General features: G+C 38.1%; 1 protein-coding gene across 2 annotated transcripts in view; it reads right to left on the bottom strand.

The window, feature by feature from the left end:
• Positions 1–15,456, bottom strand: part of DLGAP1 (DLG associated protein 1) — a 1,177,715-nt gene that overhangs the window by 612,673 nt on the left and 549,586 nt on the right. The gene's annotated exons all lie outside the window — the stretch shown is intronic.

Here is a 15,456-nt window from a genome sequence, read left to right as displayed (position 1 = left end):
ACTGGTGGGGAGTTTTCATTTTCAGAGATACAAATGCAAAATGGCTTCTGGCCATCATAATGCTCTCCATGATAAGACTGATGATAAAGCTGTGCCCCGAGGTAGGAGTAGTGTTACAGGCCAGCTGTAAGATATGAGTGGCAATGAGAGAGGTGAAAAGAACACAACTGGCAGCAGACAAAGAAAGGATGAATTACAGCCTTGATATAGATTCTTGGTGAAGGATTCCTGGCTGCCCTTGGCATGGCTTGAATTTTAGCACCCAAACTATGTTTCTCTAATGCCTCAGTTTTGGCTTGCCTGCAGACCAAAAGGAATTTGGGCTGTTTTAGGGAAGGAGTAAGGGAACCAAAGTGGTTTTATTCCATCCTTCCCCCCACCTTGGGGCTATTCCTAAAGAACTCTCTCTCTCTCTCTCTCTCTCTCTCTCTCTCTCTCTCTCTCTCTCTCTCTCTCTCTCTCTCTCTCTGTCTCTCTGTCTCTCTCTGTCTCCCTTCCTCTCTTCCTCTCTCTCTGTCTCCCCCCCATTCCCCCTGTCTCTGTCTCTCTGTATCTCTCCCTGTCTCTCTCCCTCTCTTCTCTTTCTCTCTATGTGTGTGTATTGTGTGAATAAAACATTATTAAAACACAGTAGCGAAGGGAAGAAGGCAGAATTGCCATTGGATGAACTGAGACAAGATTATAATAGGATAAATCCAATACTACAGACCACATGATGAAGGAAAGGCATATTGCTATCCACCAAAGAAATGGCCCTAGGGCACAGAGGTAGCCAGAGCTCCCTAAGCCTTAGAGAACTTGGATTTATCCTCTAGTGACCTCTGCTGTTGGGTGGAGTGCATAAGCTTCTTTGGGTAAATGTAGGATTGATAGTGTTCAGTGCTTAGCAACAGTGCTTGAACCCTAGTGATTAAACTTAGGTTTCAGAGGTCTAAGTACTGGACATAGAGTTAGGAAGAACTGAGTTCAAATTCTGATTTAACCATTTACTAGCTGTGTGACCCTGGGAAAATCATTTAATCTCTCAGCCTCGGTTTCCTCATCTGTAAAGTAGGTATAATAATAATATCTATCTTCTGGGGTTTGTTGTGAGGATCAAATGAGACAATATGCATAAAGTTCTTTGCAAACTTTAAATTGCTATATATTGTTAAATCAATGTCAATATTCTAGTCTTTATTTTTTTTTTGCCTGTTTCCAAAATGGGGATACTAACCAATAAAAGAGGTTGGTACAGTGGATAGAGTGCTAGGCCTGAAGTCAGGAAAACTCATTTTCCTGAGTTCAAATCTAACCTCCTTCTAACTGTGTGACCCTGGGCAAGTCACTTAACCCATTTGCTTCAGTTTCTCATCTGTAAAATGAGCCAGAGTAGGAAATGGTAAACCACGCCAGGATCTTTAAAATCCAAGATAGTTGCCAGAGGTTCTGAGAGTTTAGAAGTTGTCCAGGATCATGCAGCTAAATCAGTATCAAATATTTGATTTGAACTGATTTCTAGCATTATAGTCACAGGACCCATACTGCCTAAATCTGGGGTGGCAATTTTTGTTAGAGTTTAGAAACTGCTTGTAGATCCTGTGTAAACAAAACTAATTTTGAAGCAAATCCAGTAAATTTGTAATTATTTTCTGAATAAGCAATGTTTTAAAATAAAATATGGAAAATAAAATATATTTTATAAGTAATACATATGATAATATTTCAAAAGGTCTGTGACCCTTGCGTGCTTGCATTTGCTCTCCGGACACTCTGGACTTTTTCTGTCATGCCACAGAAAACTCTTTACCCTATAAATTCATCCCACTCCTAGACAGTTCACACTGGGAAGTATCTGACACCTCTGTGTTCTCTTCCTCTGCTTGACTGGTTCTTCATTTTAAGGAAACTTTAAGGTCACCCATATCTTCATTCCTTTACAGGCTGCTCTCCTGGCTCTGGACTTTCTATACCATGCCCTCCCTGGGTGAGTTTTTCTCCTCCACTCTCCCCTACCCCCCTCCCCCCCCCCCCCAATCTTTTCAGCTTCCTTTTATGTGTTGCCTTCTCCAATTAGAACAGAGGTTTCCAAACTTATTTGGCCTATTGCTCCCTTAAAAAATTTACTCAGTGCCCCCCCTCCCCTGGAAATCTGTTTTCTTTAACTCTTGCATGATTCTTATAAAAAAAAAATTGCATCATTTAAAAACATTTTTTAAATGATCCATCTTAAATCTAATAATTTATTGTAAATTTGTTGGTTTTTTCCTGCATTAAAATTTTTGACACAGTATTGCATCGTGTAACTGTACATTATCATCTTGTAAACAAGCCATTACATGTACATATTCTTGCTGTTGCATGCTGAACTTCTCAACAATGAGTGATATGTTTGCCTGCCAATACTTGCTTGTTAAGACCTGTTGGTGGAATTGACCACTGATTGGTTATAACTTGCATTTTGTGTGTTTATTTGGAAAATAATGTAATCACTACAACTTTAACTCTGTTACACAACAGATGAAACATGTATGGAGAATTTTTCAAAATTTCTTGTTTTCTTTTCTTATGCTTTCACGGTCCCCTTATTTTTATTCAATGTGCCCCAATTGCACCTGAGGCTATAACACTCCCCCCCCCCCCCCATCATTCATGAGTCCTCCAGGAGATATCACCTACTTTAGGAAGCTATGAATTAGCATGTAAGCTTCTTGGGGACAGGGACTATATTTCTTTTTTCTGTATTTGTATTTCCCAGTATTTAATGTCATGCACATTTTGTTATTGTGTCATCTCAGTCTTGTCTTGTTCAGACTCTTTGTGACCTCATTTAGAGTTTTTTGGACAGAGATACTGGAGTGGTTTGCTATTTCCTTCTCCACCTCATCTTATATATGAGGAAAATGAGGCCAACAGGGTAAAGTGACTTGCCTAGTGTCACACAGCTAGTAAGTGTCTGAGGCCAGATTTGAACTCATAATGAGAAGTCTCTCTGATTCTAAATGCAGAGCTCTATCTACTACACAACCTAGACTAGGCAAATAATTTGTATGTAATAAAGCAAATAAGCATTTACAAAGGACCAGGTAAATATAAATGCTTCTTTACTTGACAAATTAGTAAATCCTCTTCATGAGTTGCCATTTTTTAATACTAAATTGTAAATAATGCATTTATAACTCACAAATACACTTTCTAAACTCACAGAGAGACTTCTTCAGATCAGTAAAAGTTCTTGGAAGGTACTGGATATATTTCAATCATTCCAAACTTATACTCAAATATATAGACAATCAAAACCAGAATTTTTTTTCCTCATTGCCTCAGAATTTTCAGAAAAAGACTAGAAAGTGAAAAAGAAAATCTAGTTAATCAACAATTAATTTGTCTACATATTACCATAAAGCTTGTTTTACTGGTTATTTTTAATTGTTTAATTTTTTTTTCTCTTTATCGAGGACCAGATTGACTAGCTAGCATCATTAATTAGATCACACTCATAGAATGTCAGAGTTCGAAAAAACCTCAGAGGTCATCTATTCCAACCTATACATGGCAGAGAGTCTACTCTGCAATATATGTAAGTGATTAAATAGTCTGCTTGGCATTTAAGAATAAAAATACTTTCAATTCAAAGATATTTGCTGTGGAACAGCAAAAAAAGTGTGGAGGAGGAAGCTCGAATAATTTCCTGCTTGCCTTTTTTGGAAGAGCCTCCTGTGTGCAAATACAAAGTAGAGAAGTTCAAAACAGTTATATTGACTAGTCTTATTATTCTGTTATTGATTAATAGAGCCTTAGAAGCTTTTAGAAAGTTTGAGATAATCATCCGGGAAGACACTTTAGATCAGTGGTATCCAACTCAAATAGAAAAAGATCCCTCCAACCAGCATACTGACTTGGAACACCACAAATTAACATTATCTATGTTGTGTTATATTTTTAATTTATTTTGTGAAACATTTTCCAGTTACATTTTAATCTGGTTCTGACTGCACTGGTTCTGACAGACAGTGGTCTGTGTGCCTTGAGTCTGATCCCTAGATGCTATTGCAGTGCCTGTAATAGTAAAGGCTTGACCAAACTTTTATTTCCGAATTCTTGTCTTTCCCTCTTTTCTGCTCCTTGTATAGCTAATTTCATTTTGAAATACTCAGATTTTAGGAAGACATTGTAGGAAGGCAATTGGAATTGAAGACAGAAGTCTGAGGTTCAAATTCCCCGTGTGAGTCATAATGATTTGCGGGACTTAGTTTTTTTATCTGTTAAAATGAAGCGTTCAACTTCAAGATCTCTAAGGTACATTCCAGTTTTAAATTTGTTGGTCCTCCAAGTTTGAAACTTAAAGGTCTCCACTTAAACCTCAGGGATTCCAGTGTATACATAAGGAATCAATCAATAGCTCAACCAGATGGAATATATTAAGTGCCTCGTATGTGGCAAACAAAGGCTGGCTAAGTGGTAGTAGAATGGAGAGGGTGTTGGGCCTAGAGTCAGGGAGAAATCTTCGCAAGTTCAAATCTGGCTTCAGACACTTAGTTTCCTCATCGGTAAAATTAGCTGGAGAAGGAAAAGGCAAACCACTCCAGTACCTTTGCCAAGAAAACCCCAAATGGGGTCAGAAGTGTCAGACATGACTGAAAAGACTGAATAGCAACAAATGTGGCAGACATTGTGCTGATCATTTTTTGATGTAACATCAAAAATAAAAATGCTTTTTGTTTTGTTTCTTCTTTCTCGTGGTTCATTCCATTGGTTATAATTCTTCTTTACAATTTGACTATTGTGAAAATGTGTTTTAATGTGAAGGCATAGGTAGAACTTATATCAGGTTACATGTTGGGAGGAGGGAAATGAAGGAGGGGGAGAAAATTTGGAACTCACAAACTTATGGAACTGAATATTGTAAACTAAAAATAAATGAATATAAAAGGAAAAAAATTAAAATGTTCCCTATCTCCAAGATGCTTATATTATATTGGAAGGATGCAATATGTTCGCTCATAAGCAATAGGGAACATATAGAAGTGATATTAATGATTTTGATGGGGGAGGGGTTGGTGATTAACAATTCAGGAAATTAAGAGTTTTTGAAGGAGGTAATACTTGTTGAACTGAACCTTGAAGAAAGATAGGAAATGGGGGGAGGTGGGGCGGGGTTTGCAACATTAGGGACAACCTGTGCAAAGACACAGAAATAAGAGATGGAATCCCATGTATGAGGACCAACCAGTAGAACATTAGTTGTTTAGAATATGTAGAGGATGTAATGGGGAGCAATGTGCAATTGATCTGGAAAGATAGGCTGGGACCAGATTTTGAAGTACTTTGAATGGCAAATGTAGTACGTGTTTTATTCCAGAGAAAGTAGCTTCCAGAAGTTTCTTGAGTAAGAGAGTGTTTTTGGAATATCGATTTCACAGCTGGGTAGAGGATATAAAGTAGAGGGAACAGCATGGAAGCAAGAAACCAATTGCAATAGTCCAGGTGAGAGGTGATGAGAGAGTACGCTAGCATAACGGCTGAAAGAGTTGCAAAGAAGAGCAGGGACTGAGAGAGGCTGGAGAGGTAGACCTGCTGGATATGGCAAGCGAGGGAGAGTGATGATGTCTTGGTTGTAGACTAAATAGGCATTCTTTCAACATAAATTAGGAAGTTAGGCAGAGGTGAAGATTTAAGGGAAAAGATAATGAGTTTGCTTTAGACAAGTCAAGATGCACCGAAATTATATAGTAAGGGTTTGGAGATGTAGACTGCAGCTCAGAAGAGAAATGGCGGCAGAAATGTAAATGTGGGAGTCATCTGCATAGAGATGATTGTTAAATTTATAGGAGGCAATGGAGATTAGAACAGAGCCCTAGTAGTTAGGGGCATGTGTACGGAGGAGGGCATGAAAGATGATCTTGCAAAAGAGACAGATGGGTAGGAAGAGAACTGTGAATAGTGTCTTCAAAACTAAGAGAAGGGAAAGAATTCAGGAGGAGGGGATCAGCAGAGGTGGGTTCTCAAAAAGCTGTGACAGTGCAAAAGAACAAAGGATTCAAAGGTAGAGGGCAGGGTCAAGTGGAACTGATTAAGTAGAGGGTCAAGACTTTGAAGAGAGGAAAATAAGACTGGAGCAGGAGTGAGAGAATGAGTGGAAGCTCTTATGAGGATGCACAATAGGTTTGTGATGGGAGAGAGACGGACAAGAGGGCATGGGTAGAAAGATAAACTTCAGATTGATGGAACGTGGAGTTGATGTAGGTGATACCCTCAAGATGGTGGGCATGACCATCCCTATGGCACACAAGTGGAATGAAGGTTGTTGACAAACTGGAAAGCAAGGAAGGGCATTTTAGAAGATGTCAGAATGTAAATTCAAGTTCCTAAGCTTTAGGAGGACAGTTACCTGGCATAGGGGGTAGAGTGCTGGGACTGAAGTTAGGAAGGCTCATCTTTGTGAGTTCAAATCTGGTCTTAGACATTTACTAGCTGTGTGACCCTGGGCAAGTCAATTCACCCTGTTTGCCTTGGTTTCCTCATCTATAAAATGAGCTTGAGAAAGAAATGACAAACCACCCCAGTATCTTTGCCAAGAAAACCTCAAATGGGGTCACAAAGAGTTGGACGTGACTGAACAACAACAATGACCCTTCAACTTTAGTTATAAAGGCAGCTAAGTGGTACAGTGGACAGAATGTGTGGCAATGAATAGAGTGCCTAAAGTTAGGAAGACCTGAATTCAACACTAACCTCAAGCACTTATCAAGTCACTTAACCTATGTCTGCCTCAGTTTCTTCAACTGTAAAATGGGGATAATGATAGCATGTACCTCATTTTCAGGGGGCATAAGCTTAATAATCCATCTACTAATTATTATAAAAATTAACTAATATCAATACTGAAATAATGCACCAACAATGAATTGTTGCAAATTATAAAATTATAATAATTAATGTGACAAGGATGTAGATATAAAAAAGTCTGAGTCCAATTTTAATTTAAATTTTTTAAATTTAAGGTTTAAATTTTGAAAGCTGTAACTGTGTGGTGGTATTATTAAAGTTCACATGAGATATCTGTGAACAATTTTAATTGAATCACCACGAAATAGACAAATTGTAACTATCTCCTTTCATTTTCAACATTTAACCTGAAGATATCCAGCATTATTAGAGAAAGACATCAATTATCTCCTCTACTCCATGAACCTGAGTTCTTCAAGAAAGATTTCACTAAGCATACAATAACATTTGTTATGCACTATACAAAAATGAAATAAAATAAGACAAAAAAAAACCAGAACAAAAACCAAACCAAAACAACAACTTTTCTTCTGCCTTATGGCACACCTTTTCCAGTCTGCACCCCAAATTGATTATTAAATTGTATGAATAGAAACACATAGGTTACATGAATGAATGGATGTGGATATAAATATCTGGAGATAATCTCTGTGTGAACAATGACTGCTAGGATGGATGGAGACGATTAGTTAATAGGTTCTTGTTAGTTAATAAATCTTTGAGAATCAGAATTTCATGCCTATTGGTTTGCGCTAATCACTGTCCCTACCCTTCCTCTCTGCCCCACCTCCCTTTCCTCAAGGAATAAGTGACATTGCCATAATCTGGTTCACTGATACTTTTACAGCCTTTGGGTCATAATCAACAATTTAAATTGTGTCTCTTATTAAAAGATATTTGAATGAAAGGGAAGAAGATGGAAATATAAGCAGAGCTAAATGAAAAACAAAATATAGAATACAAACATTCCCAAGGATAGAAAATTTTAGGACCAAAATATATGTGTTTTTATCCCTTTTCTATTAAGGTGAAAAAAAAAAGCCAAACGTTTCCAAAAGAATTTGCTGATTAGACTACACTGTCATGGGAAGAGCAATCAGAGGACCCTGTTCTATCTTTATATGACTGTTGTAGACCAGAAAAATTCTTGGCCTTGTTCCCCCCCCCCAAACTGTTATGTTCTAGACTAGTGGTTCTCAAAGTGTGACTGCTGAACCATAAGTGAGGGTGCATATGAAAGCGTAAAATGGAAGAATCTGACCTCTTGCTCTCCTAGAAGGTTTTTCAATGAGGCAGACAAAATGCTGTAAGCTTTTGGGTGGGAGAGCCCTTTTCTTAGTTGGTTTTTACTTTCTTGTTTCTTTCATCTCTGTTGTGTTTCTTCTTTCCTTATCTAAGGTGAATAAGAATTGGAGATGAAAAAGACCAAGTCATTACCTGGTAAGTTTTAAAGGTAAGAGGGAGGCACTAGCAGGCCAGCATGTCAGAGTCAATCAGCAGCTGCCTTAACCAAGCTGAGTGAGAAGGCAACACAGCCATGAGAAATCACTTGCTTAGCTCAGTGGTGAATATATATATTCACCTATAACTCAAGAAGCAACTGATTCATTGTGCATCAGCCAGACTCAAATTTGGTGGAAGGAAATGTTTGGAGCAACCACTTTAATTTTGAGCCCAAGTACTAAATAAAGCAGGGTTGGGGAACCTGTGGCCTTAAGACCGCAGATTCACCACCCTGGAGTAAAGTGTGGAGAAAAGAGTGTATCTCAGTTTAAGGTGGGGTGGAGTTTGTACTTCTGCCCTCACTATAATTTCTCAGTAAAAGTTAATTGATGCTAATTAGTTATTAATGTTATTGAAATATCAATAGTCACAATGCTATTGGGATTAAGGTCACTGCTAAGACACATTGAGGAGATATTTATTAGTCAAATGATATTAAGAGAATACATTGGATGGAGGCTTGTTAATGATCGTATTTGAAGGGGCCCCTAAGAATAGTCTCAAAGGGTGTACAACTAAGCAAGCCCTAATGGAGAGAAGTAGCCCTGATCTACCAGTAGAATTGGGGTTAGGAAAGTGAACCAGAGCCAATAGAAAAGTGATAGTTATAACATCCATACTATGTGTAAATATTTTGTAAATATCATCACCCCAGAAAAGTGTTAGGTTTATTTTTTCCATATTGTTTTTATTGTTCATCCTTCATTTCTTTTTTTGTTTCTCAACCTTACTCTCTCTTCCAGAGTTGCTGAAGTCCAGTGGCAAGACAAAAATCAGTACGACTAGCAAAGTAGTGGATGGCCCTGGGATACAGTGGATGACCTTGGCATCTTTGATGTCTGAACAAACTCTGAGCACTCCATGTCATCCACCATTCTACCAGGGACAGTCTTTATATGCTCAGGGTAGACATCCCCCTGTCTCACCGACAGGTTTGAGAGCTATTGATTACCCTCAACCTGGCTTAGCCTGTCTAATGCCAAACAACTTTGACTAAAATTTTGGCTAAATGCATACCTTATTTTTCTTTTATATGAATACATTTTTTAATCACCTAAAATTTTGACCTTGTTTAACCCATGAGAAATGCAAAGAAAAATTTACATATGAAAATTTGAATATACACAATACAAGTTGGAGGATTATTTTTATTTTAAAAGAATTCTTTCCTTCACAAAAGTATTCACCTCAAGGTTGCTTTCAGTGCTTATTGTATCGAGCTGTTCTGGTCGTCTTTAAAATATTTTCTTGTAGTTCACTTCCCACTACACAAAGTCAGTGAAGGACAGAAAAACTTCAAGGCAAAAAGGGAGATTTTCTTTCTTGTAATTATTAATCTGAAAAGATGATGGGCCTTTTTAAAAATCACAATACAATCACTTCTTGGCTTTTTGGTTCAGACCAAGATTAAAATTACAATACAAATCTCAGGAGAAAATTTAATTTGACTTGTAAACATCCATCTTTTCTACTTTTTAAGGAATATGTCTGTTTCAGATTCCATGTACACCATGTCATGCATATTGTAGAGAAAACATCATTGGTATTAAACTGCTGGCTGCACTAGGTTATTAAATTTAAGCATGATAAATTTTACTTGCAAATGACCTTGAAACATACCTTCAACTGATGACTATGTTAACTGAAATGTTTCCACAGGGTAAGACTTGGAATGGAATAGAAAAATGGTTTTCAGTCACTTATTATGTGCCAAGCATTGCGGATCCAAAAAGTAAAATCTAGACAGTCCCTATTCTCAAACCATGCACATTCTAATAGGGGAAGATAATACATATAACGGGGCTCATGTTGATGTTCAGTGCATGGCATATGGAGAAGCCAGTTAGTACTTATGTTCTGATGGGGCGTGTGTGTGTGTGTGTGTAGAGACAGACAGACAGAGTACTTATGTTCTGATGGGGCGTGTGTGTGTGTGTGTGTGTATGTGTAGAGACAGACAGACAGAGACAGAGGTAGACAGAGAGAGAGGCAAAGAGAGACAGAGAGAGAGAGAAAGAGACAAAGAGGCAGAGAGAGACACACACACAGAGACATGCACAGACAGACAGAGGCAGACACACAGACACACAGAAGCCTGTCTATCAGGAAGGGCCTCCTGCAGAAGGTAGGGATCGTTACTGTTTGTCCTTCATTCTAGGAGAGGACCATGGCCCATTTTGAGGAAGGCAGGAGGTGGAGACAAAGTGGGAGAGCATTCCAGGCATACAATGAAAAAGCACAGAACAGTGAGCAAGATTTGGGAGCTATCTGTCAAAGCTTCCCATGAGAGCTGTGTTTAGGCCATTCATGGGCATATATAACTTACATGGGCAGCGCATGTATCCTACCCAAGAATATAACAATGGTACAGTCTTCTAGAAACAAAGGGGAGACTTAAAGTCATGAATCACTTCACTGGTCTGTAATATCTGGACAGGCTGAGTAGCAAGCTTCTCTCACAGAGATGGTGGAACCAGAACTAGCAATTTTGATTACTTGGCCTAGCAACACAAAATGCTCTCTTAAATCAATTTCATAATGTATAATGTCAAAATAAGATAGGTAGCTATTAAGATGGACTTAGTCTAGTTGGAAGGGGAAATTGGTTACTCTATGGCCTTAAGACAGGTTTTATTTTAAAATCTGGTAGTTCTTTAGTTGAAGTAATCAGAGAGATTATTGAGTCAGTGGCAGGCAGAGGTTGAACTTGAAGTCAGAAAGACTTTACCCTGGTCACACACTTAAATCTTTCTGGGTCTCAGTTTTCTCAATTGTAAAATAAGGAAAGAGGCAGCTAGGTGGCACAGTAGATAGAGTGCTAGGCCTGGAGTCTGGAAGATTCATCTTCCTGAATTTAAATCCAGCCTCAGACACTTACTAGCTATGAGACCTTGGGAAAGTCACTTAACCCTGTTTACCTCAGTTTCCTTATCTATAAAATGAGCTGGAGAAGGAAATGGCAAACCACTCCAGTATCCCCGCCAAGAAAACCCCAAATGGGGTCACAGAGTCAGACGTGACTAAAATACCGAACAGTGAGAATAAGAACGAGAAAACAAAGACAGGCAGGATCACCTCGAAGGCCCCTTTCAGCTCTAAAATTCTGTAACTCAGTCAATAAACATTTATTATGTGACGGCTATGTGCCACATACTGGACTCAGTGCAGAGGATATAAAAAAAGGGAAATGACAGCATCTGTCCTTGAGGAGCTTCCTGTCGAATTCCAGCCAGGAGCTGAGCCAAGATCTTCTGATTCCCTGTTTGGTGGGCTGCCCAATACACCACGTGGCTTCAGCTGAGCAATGAGGCTTTTGACTTTTTGTTTTCCCTTCATATCATTTTCTCTGCCTGGCTAGCTCAGTGGGTTACTGCCCAATTCTAATGATGCAGACTTAGGTTTGCTCTTAGTAGAGGCCCCTCAGCTCATCTGTATTCCCTAGCCCCAGATGATAATGCTAACCTCAGTCACGAATCTCAGAGACAGAGACACACAGAGATAGACACAGAGAGACAGAGACACACACAGAGAAATTGTGTGTGTGTGTGTGTGTGTGTCAGCATTTGTTCAATCAGACCTAAAATGAACTGGACCAGAGTAGGTAGAGAGAAGAATTCAAATTCATTAATAGTATTACAAATCCAAACAGAGTGTCTCCTCTACTGACAATGGGTCAGTAGCACCATCTTTATATGAATGATTTCCATCTTAACGTTTAAACTTCAAAATAGGAAAGTTTCACTTAACCTTTAAACTTTGCACTATAATTTGGTTTATTTTCTGTGTTTCTTGTTGGTAATTAACATGCTTTTTTGGAAAAAAAAAAAGCTTTACAGTGTTAAAATAACTCATCTTTCTGTCCAAGACAGTCATGGAGCTGTTTTAAGTGACATTTTAAATTGTAAAGCAAATCAATTGCAAATATTTTTAGAAAATGGTTACTTTGATTTGGAACAAGCTCCTGGCATGATAAAAGTACACATGTCTCTAAAATAGCAACTAAGAGAAGAGAATCATCAAATGATTACGGCAGGATTCTATTCCCAGAAGTACATAGGTCAGAATATTGACAGTTGTGTTCATTATCTTCCCACATGTGTACACGTGGTATGAACAAACCTACATCAAAACATTTTCTGTTTTTGGAGTGGTAATTGTATTTCCATTTATAAGAGATAAAAAAAATACTCAGATTGGTGCCTTTAACCTCTGCCATCCCCAGGCAAGAAGGGTGAGGTTTAATTTAACCAGAGAGATTGGCAAGAGCTTCAAACCGTTGGAGGCCCTCTACTAAGATTGGTGGCTCTACCTCTAAAGGGTTAATGCGAACAAGGGAGTAGCATTTAGACATTTCAAATTCTCTCAGTCTGAGGTAAATTGTACCTCATTTACAATACTGGGGAAACCCCCCAATATTAAATTTATATTAAGCATTTTAATACTTCAAATTATTTCTGTTGCATTTTAAAAGTTATTGGACACATCAATACTATATGACTTGGGCACAGCCTAAGTCACAGGAAGGCAGTTATAGAATCAGAAGGGAGCTTGGAAATAATTTGCTTTAACACCTTCATTTTAGAGGTAATGAAAATGAGAACCATGTTTTTTAGGTGACTTCCTTAAAATCACATAGCAAGGGAGTAAAGAACCAGAAGCCCAGACCTTCTGAGTCTCAGTTCAGTGAAAATTAGTTAATTATTTTTTATTTACACTAAAATGGCTAATTTACAGTCTATCAGTGACCATTGGGGGGTGCAATTTACTAAAAATTTGACAAAGAATCTTAGAACTTGTCAATGTCTACTCTTTCCATCAAGGAGCCCATGTTACTTAACATTTCCATGTGGAAGTAAGTCTAACTGCATAAACCATAACTTTAAAATGCCTCACTTAACATTTATCTTTTGAAAATGAAATAATAACACATTTTACTAGTTATTCCTGCCTATTTTGCTCTCCCATAAGAAAAGATGTAAATAAATCTTAACTACGTGCCAGAGTATGAATAACAACAGCAACAAAAAAAAATCTAATTCCTCACCAAGCTTTGCTAGGGCTGCTCTGTCTACTCTATCTTCAACTATTCAGGCTGTGGTCAAATATAAGGTTGTTGTTCCATTGTGTCTGACTCTTAGTGACCCCATTTGGGGTTTTCTTGGCAAAGATACTGCAGTAGTTCTCCATGTCCTTCTCCAGCTCATTTTACAGATGAGGAAAGTAAGGCAAACAGGGTTAAGTGACTTGCCCAGGTCACACAGCTAGTAAGTGTCTGAGGACAGATTTGAACTCTGGAAGAGGAGCCTTTCTGACTTCAGGTCCAGCACTTTATCCACTGTGCCATCTACTGCCCAAATATAATAAAAATTGCTTAATTTTTAACCAGGCATATGGTCATGGACAAGTCAAGTAGCATCTTTTAAAAATATTTCCTTATTTGTAAAATGAAGATAATAATATCTTTTGTGCCCATCTTAGCTTGGAGGGGTTTTGAAACTCAAATCTTTTGAGATAATATATGCAAATTGCTTTGCAGACTCTAAAAACATTACACAGTCAATTATTCTTATTGTTCTCATTTTTCTCTCCTTAAAAAAATTCAGACACTCCTGTGAACATTTCTGCCTTACTATTGTTCTTTTATGTTTAATGTTCATCAGATTTTGTCAAAGGAGAATGAAATGCTGACTTTTTGTAAAGTAGATGGAAATGTTGGGATGTTGGTTCTTCCTTGTTTGGCTGGGCTTTAAGTGAGCCGCCTCAGTAGCAGATGGGATTACGGGGATGATGTGTCATCTCATTTGGTCCTCACAACAAGCCTGGGAGGATGGTACTATTATTATCCCTATTTTACAGTTGAGGAAGTGAAGGCAAACAAAGGTTAAGTGACTTTTCCATAGTAACACATGTAGTAAGTGTCTGAGTTCAGATTTGAACTAAATTCTTCCCAGAACTCAATCCATCACACCACCAGCTACCTCTAAGCATATTTGTGATTATCAAGGATATTTTGGGAGTTGTATTTGTTGTACAGGGATTTGTCATCAGTTAGTTTATGAAGGAGAACAAGCATCTTGTGTGTAAGTTTTGCCCTTTGATCTTATGTTTCTGAGTATTTGGCAGGTGCTAAATTTTTGCAACATGCAATGATATGCTGCACAAGTTCTGTAGTTTCCTTGCAAAATGTATTGCTATCAGTTAGTCTGGACTCCTTAAGGACAACCTTTCTGTGATTTCTGGTGGCAAGGACCTGGTCTTGTATTACTATTTTAAACCCCTCCAACTTACGGTAAATAAATCCACATGACTCAGCCACTTGTCTCATACTTCATTGTTGACATATTCCTGGTTGAGTTTATATGTGTGTCACCCAAAGAAGGCCTCCCATTTCCATTCTTGGATCTCAGCCATTCCACAGAGTCTCTCTAGAATTCACCAGGGAACTTATATAAGGCATAGACCTTTCATCCTTCTCCTTTAGCTTCTTCTTAACCAGCCTCTCCGTAGGAAATAGAGCTGAGAGGGACTTTATTGGTCATCCAGCCCATCATTTCATGGATGAGGAAAATGAAGCGCAGAGAAGTCAAATACATTGTTAAAGATCACATGGGTAGAAGTAGCAGAACTTGGATTCATATAGACTCTTAGGATTGGAAAGAGTCTCTGAGGTCCTTGGGTCCAAATCTAGATTCAAAATGGAGTGCTCTGATTCCAAATCCAGGGATCTTCCTACCATGACATGATTCAGGTTTGGAGCTCATGTTATTCCAATTGGTTATTAATCCACTCTGTTGTGGATATCTGATTAAGTAAGGGGTACCTCATCATGATTAATGACACGGGCATCTCCTAGACCTTATTGCTTTTTCTAGGGTTATTAAGCTCTGCTCCTTCATTGCCTTTTCTATTATGGAATTTTGCACACTGCTGCCTGAGTTAATTCTTGCTCATCTTAGCTTAGAAAGTACAGGCTACCTTCTTAAGAGATCCCCACAAATAAACAAATCTGAGAATATTTGTTCCTAACATAAAATGTTTTGGACAGCTACTCATTTTCTCATCAAAGCTGACTTTTTTTCAAAATTCTTTCAATTCTTCTGATAATATCAGGTAATTAGGTAGTAGTGGTCTTTTAATATTTCTTTTTAAATACATGCTAATCTCCTTTTTCACAAGGTGAGTGTG

The sequence above is a fragment of the Petaurus breviceps genome, unplaced genomic scaffold (genome assembly GCF_028583685.1).
Source record: "Petaurus breviceps papuanus isolate PSGF00001 unplaced genomic scaffold, PetGlider_PUasm1.0 38, whole genome shotgun sequence".
NCBI classification, from domain to species: Eukaryota; Metazoa; Chordata; class Mammalia; order Diprotodontia; family Petauridae; genus Petaurus; species Petaurus breviceps.
The sequence above is the reverse complement of the archived record's forward strand: the minus strand, read 5'-3'. Positions and strand labels throughout refer to the sequence as shown.